At 62.9% G+C, this 5,531-nt stretch overlaps 1 long non-coding RNA gene across 1 annotated transcript; it reads right to left on the reverse strand.

The window, feature by feature from the left end:
* Positions 1 to 423: 423 nt before the first annotated feature.
* LOC140640559 (uncharacterized) lies at positions 424 to 3,646 on the reverse strand. Its single transcript, XR_012037313.1, has 2 exons — positions 2,478 to 3,646; positions 424 to 916 (listed from the first exon to the last, which is right to left on the reverse strand). It is a non-coding gene; the product is annotated as an uncharacterized lncRNA (long non-coding RNA).
* Positions 3,647 to 5,531: the final 1,885 nt, after the last annotated feature.

Genomic DNA, 5,531 nt, shown 5'->3' on the forward strand with positions numbered 1-5,531 from the left:
GAGCTGGGGCGGGGGAGCTCGCTCCTGGTGCACCCCCTGGGCCACACCTGGCCAGGAAACCACAGGCTAATCACACACAAGCCGTGTGGTGCCTGAGAGACAGGTCAAAGTTCAGCCGGAGAGCAGGGCCCACTGGTGGGGAGGGGCAGAGACTTCCCCTGGAGGGAGGGCCTGGGCGTGCCAGAGGGAGGGGGCGGGGCCACCCCGCAGAGCCAGCACCCTGCACAGAGGTCTCAGGCTAGCGACTGGCGTGACCAGTGTCTGCGGAACAACCACATTTGGGCTTGAACTTTCTGGTTATCTGGAACTCCTAAACGTCAGCAGCTGTTCAGGATACAAACAGGCCCACTGGGCACTGGGGCGGAGGGCACACGAGGGGCGGGGAGGCCCGGGAGGGGCTGGGAGCAGAGACCTGGGCTGGCCTTTTTGTTTTTTTTCTAAAGATTTTATTTATTTATTCATGAGAGACACACAGAGAGAGGTAGAGACACAGGCAGAGGGAGAAGCAGGCTCCATGGGACTCCGTGGGACTCGATCCCGGGTCTCCAGGATTGCCCCCTGGGCTGAAGGCCGCGCTAAACCGCTGGGCCCCCCTGGGATCCCCTTCGGCCGGCTTTGAGGGTGGAGCAGGCCAGCGGGGACGCACAACCGAGTCTCCACCTTGTTGTGAATCTGTCAACGCTCTCCACGGACGGCGGAGGTGCACGAGTGGATTCTTGTCTGTAAAGGCCAAGAGGCTCAGCGCCCAGTTCAGGGACGACAGGGGCAAAACGGAGGCCAGACCCCAACTCGGGTTACTCTGGGACACTGGGGTCCCTGGGGCAGGGTGAAGGCCAGTGGCTGGGCCCCAGTGAGGGGGCGCCGGGCCACCAGCCGCGACTCCATTCATCAGTGCCTCTGTCAGCAGGCTTCGTCCCTGGAATGAAACCGTGGAGACCTGAGACGCCCGGGCGAGGCGCCGTGTCTCCAAGGAACACGGTCCAGGAGCCAGAAACCACCAGCGAGGGATTCCCGACCCGGTTCCCGACTCTCCAAGAACGCCAGGGAGAGTCGGACCCATCGACCCCCTGCCTGGACGCACTTGGCCCTGAGCCCCGTCCCCTCTCCCCGCCCCAGCCCTGCCTCTCTAGAGGGAAGAGAAGTCCCACCCTTTTTTTTTTTTTTAATTTTTATTTACTTATGATAGTCACACACAGAGAGAGAGAGAGAGGCAGAGACATAGGCAGAGGGAGAAGCAGGCTCCATGCACCGGGAGCCCAACGTGGAATTCGATCCCGGGTCTCCAGGATCGCGCCCTGGGCCAAAGGCAGGCGCTAAACCGCTGCGCCACCCAGGGATCCCTGAGAAGTCCCACCCTTGATGTGCAACGGCAGACCCTGGGCTGGGGGCACAGTGGGCCCCAGGCGCCTCCTCACGCTCGAAGCCCTAAGGAACCCCCCTGGAGGGACTCCATCTGGTGCGCCCCCAATGACTCCCTTCCCCACTTCCCAGGACCGAGGCTGTTCATCCCAGGGGTGCCCCCTCGTCGACTGCAGAAGCCTTTCTTTGGACAAAGGGGCACAGCCCCCCAGTATACAAACCAGTCAGGGCTCAGCTGCTCTCTGCCCCCATCACACTGAGCTATCTGTGCAGAACCATGGAGAAAACCGCTTGCCCGTCTACACCTTCTGGGGCAGCTGTGGCCACCAAGAGAAGGGGAGGCAAGGGGCATCCTGTCCCCCTGGGGGTCTGCAGAAGCCCCAGGCTGCTCCCTGCTTGGCAGGCTGCATCTCCAGCCATGACCCTGGGCACCCCGGCCCTCAGGGCAGGCCACAACTGCCTGAGACCCAGGGATCACTGGCCTGTCCAGCTCAGAGAGGGGCCGGAGGGAAGCAGGCCGGGGACAGAGGGACCACAGACCCGGACACTGGCCAGCTCCACCAACATGCCAGTGTCCCTGGCCTGCGGGTGCAGAGGACAGTGAAGGAGCAGGTGCCGTCCGCACAGTCTCAGCAGCCTGGGCCTTGGTGGTGGTTGTCCCCGGTCACCACGAACGCCGAATTTGCTCCTAGGGGACGCAGGGTCAGGGTCCACCAGCCTCTGGCTGATCACTGGCTGATCAACACACAACCCGGTTCCGTGTGTGTTTCTGGCTACAAACACCTTATTTAGTGTAGAGTTGACCCCTGGACCTGCGCTAAGCCCCACGCGGTCAAAAATCCCCCATGCATGGGATCCCTGGGTGGCACAGTGGTTTAGCGCCTGCCCTTGGCCCAGGGCACGATCCTGGAGACCCGGGATCGCATCCCACGTCAGGCTCCCTGCATGGAGCCTGCTTCTCCCTCTGCCTGTGTCTCTGCCTCTCTCTCTCTCTCTCTGTGACTATCATAAATAAATAAAAATTAAAAAAAAAAAGATATTGTGTTTAAAAAAAAATGCCCCATGCAGCTCTTAACTCCCCCAAAACTTCACTGGTAACATAAACTGCCAGTTCATACGTGTCTTGTGTGCTACGTGGATCATCCGCTGTGTTCTTACAGGAAGCCGGAGAAGGGAACACGTTACCGGGAAAATCATAAGGAAAGTACAGTCACGCACCGGCCGGATCTACTGAACAACAGCCCCCGTCTAAGCAGACCTGCCAGCCAAGGGTCATCCGTACACGCTCACGGGCTCCCTCTGAGCTCCGGGCCGGCTGCTTGGTAACCGGCACCTGACGGAAGTCTCCCCACACAGGTGTGTGCGCGGGAGGCGCGTCCCCACACTGGATAGCCATTTCAACAGCGAAATCTCCAACAAAAGGACAAAAATGCGGAAAATGCGTTACTGGATAGGCCCGAGAAGGACCCCCACTCACGGGGTGGAGTGAAACCAGGAGGCAGGGCGTCGCCTCCTTGGACCTCCGCTGGGGGGCCTGCTCCTGGGGGACTCAAAGTCGTTGCCACCCTGGGGATGCTCCCAAATGGCTGCGGTTTTAAGGGCCCAGATGCGTGTTAAGCAGTGGACAAGGTCGCAGATACAGGCTCTGCGAACCACGAGCGTGTCCTATGAGTGTGTGCGTGGGTGTTCAAACGAAGAAGGGAGAGGCCCCTGCCTGGCCCAAGCCTCCACTGACCCGCCCAGCCACTGTCCCTCCTGGGAGCCCCTGTCTGGTCCCACCTCCTGGACCCTGATCCTCCACCAGGGGTGGGCCCCGACCCACGCCGACCTCCTGCCACCAGGCACAACGGGCAGGCACCCGGGGGCTCCCTGCAGCTTGAGCTGGGAAACTCTGAGAGGCTGCTGTGAGTGGGCGCTCAGGGAGAGACGGGCCCACAGCCACCCCCCACTGCAGCTCCCCCGTTTGGAGGTGCTCAGAGGTGCTGTGTCCTTATGAGCAAGCACAGATGCAGAGCGGCTGCCCGAGGAGTCACAGCTGTTCTGTGGCAGCGCTGGGTACCCAGCTTCTCACTCACCAGGTAGAATGAGCCCTGAAGTGGATGGCTGGATGGACGGGCGGGCGGGTGAGTGGGTGCATGGGTGGGTGGACGAGTGGACACGGAGATGAATGGAAGGGTGGGTGGATGGATGGGTGCATAATGAGCAGATGGACAGGTGGGTGGACAGGTGGGTGGGTGTTTGGGAGTGTGTGTGGGGTGGGTGGGTGGGGAGATGGACAGATGGTGGGTGAGAGGAAGGGTGGGAGGGTGCGGGGGTAGACAGGTGGGTGGAAGGGTGGGTGGGTTGCCATGCTTTTGCTGACTCCATCCTGTGGCAGTGTCAGAGGTCATCTCAGGGCATCCCACTAAGGAAGCAGGTTCCAAAATGAAAGCGATAAAAAGCACTCGGGTGCCTGTGCAGGGAAATGAAACCGAGGGCCAGGCTGCTGCTCGGGGTCTCTGGGCCCTTGGGCGTCCACCCCCCACACTCAGGGCTGTCCTGGCTTTCACCTCCGCGTCACGTGTCAGGCCGGGAGACTGCTCTCTGAGAAATGCCCACGCCTGCCTTCCTGCTCCCAGCAGAGCTCACGCTGGCAGAACCAAAGCCTGTTCATCCCAACCTCCGAATTCTGCTTCCTGACAAGGGGTGGCGGCCAGCTCTGTGCAGGCCCGGGGCGGCGGGGCACCGTGCTATGCCCGAGCGTGTGCAGGGGGCGCGTGCTCCCGCAGCGTCAGGCTCAGGTGGCACACGAACTCCGGCCCACGTGTTAGTCGGTTGACCACGGGTTAGAGCTCCAGCGTGTTTCTTGGCCTCAGGCATCCGGGTATCCAGAGCTGGGAGTGTGCACGGGGGCACCCCCAGCTTCAAAACAGCCCCAGCCCCAGGAAGGGCCGCCGGGTAGACACAGCTTCCAGAGAGAACGTCCATCATCAGTGTGCTGGACGGTGTGGCTGCAGGAAGTTTCTGAGGTGGGACAGGAAACCAGGGCGGAATGGGGCCTGGACGGGGGCATGCTTGGGGGTCAGAGGCACTAAAAGAAGTGGGGAGCAGGATTGAGGGGGCCCTTATATGTCCCAAGGCTAGGCTGAGGCCTGGTGGGTCGGAGCCCAAGGCCAGGGGAAAGGCATCCTGAGGCCAGTGTCCGCAGCCACAGCCTGCCCGACCCCGGGCCTCGGCCACCCACCGCACACGGACACACTCCCTGCCTTCTTCATCCTGCTGGCCGGTTACCCATTGGCCTGCGGTGACCGACTCAGGCCTCGGTGGTGGGTGGGGGGCATGACGCCCCTGCCCTGGGGCCCACCTGCACCAGGCAGGTGTAGCGGGGAGAGCCCTGGGCAGGAGTCCACCTTGCAAACTCCCTCTGCTCCACCGGGGCAGGGGACCCGACGGCTGAGTGGGCCTCAGAAGGGCCGGCACGGTGGCTGCGGCGCAGACCGAGGCCAGGTCAGGCCTCCGTTCCAGTCTCTGGGTGAGGCTCCGGATTTCTGCGCACGCCCCAGGCCGCAGGGGTGAGGGGTGCAGAGAAGCTGCTCAGCTCCGGTCCGGCTAGGCCATCCTCCCCAGCCCAGGCTCAAGGCTAGAAGGTTGCTCTTTCCTCCACTGCCTCCTTCCATCCACGAGGTCAACAAGCACCCCCACTGACCGCAGCCGGTAGCCGCCAGGTGCCAGGCGCCAGCTCGGGGTGGCAATGAGTCAGCCGGCCCGTGTCTTACCCCACCTCCAGGCGCCTCCAGAGCCGGGCATCGGGCTCCGGATCCAGGAGAGCATCCAGGCCTGACACCCCGCTCTGGGGAGGGCGGGGAGGCTTCCCGGAGGAAGCCCCAAAGCTCAGAGGGGCAGGGAGAGGCGCAGGGGGTGGGGAGGAGTGGCCTGGTCAGCCTTCCAGGCAGAGGCACACTTGCCCGTGCAAGGACTCGCTGCATTCCAGGAATCGCTGGGTCCCCATCCAGGGGTGGCCATCACATCCCCGAGTCTCCCGGCTGGAGAGGGTCCAAGCGTCGGCAGGCACCTTTCCTGGCTGGCTCCCCTGGGTACTCAGGGGCCCTCATCTGGCAATGGCCTGTTGCCAGGAGCCACCCCTGCACGGGGGGGCGGACCCAAGACGGCTTCCTGGGCTGAGCAGGGGTGCA

Source organism: Canis lupus, chromosome 9 (genome assembly GCF_048164855.1).
Source record: "Canis lupus baileyi chromosome 9, mCanLup2.hap1, whole genome shotgun sequence".
NCBI classification, from domain to species: domain Eukaryota; kingdom Metazoa; phylum Chordata; class Mammalia; order Carnivora; family Canidae; genus Canis; species Canis lupus.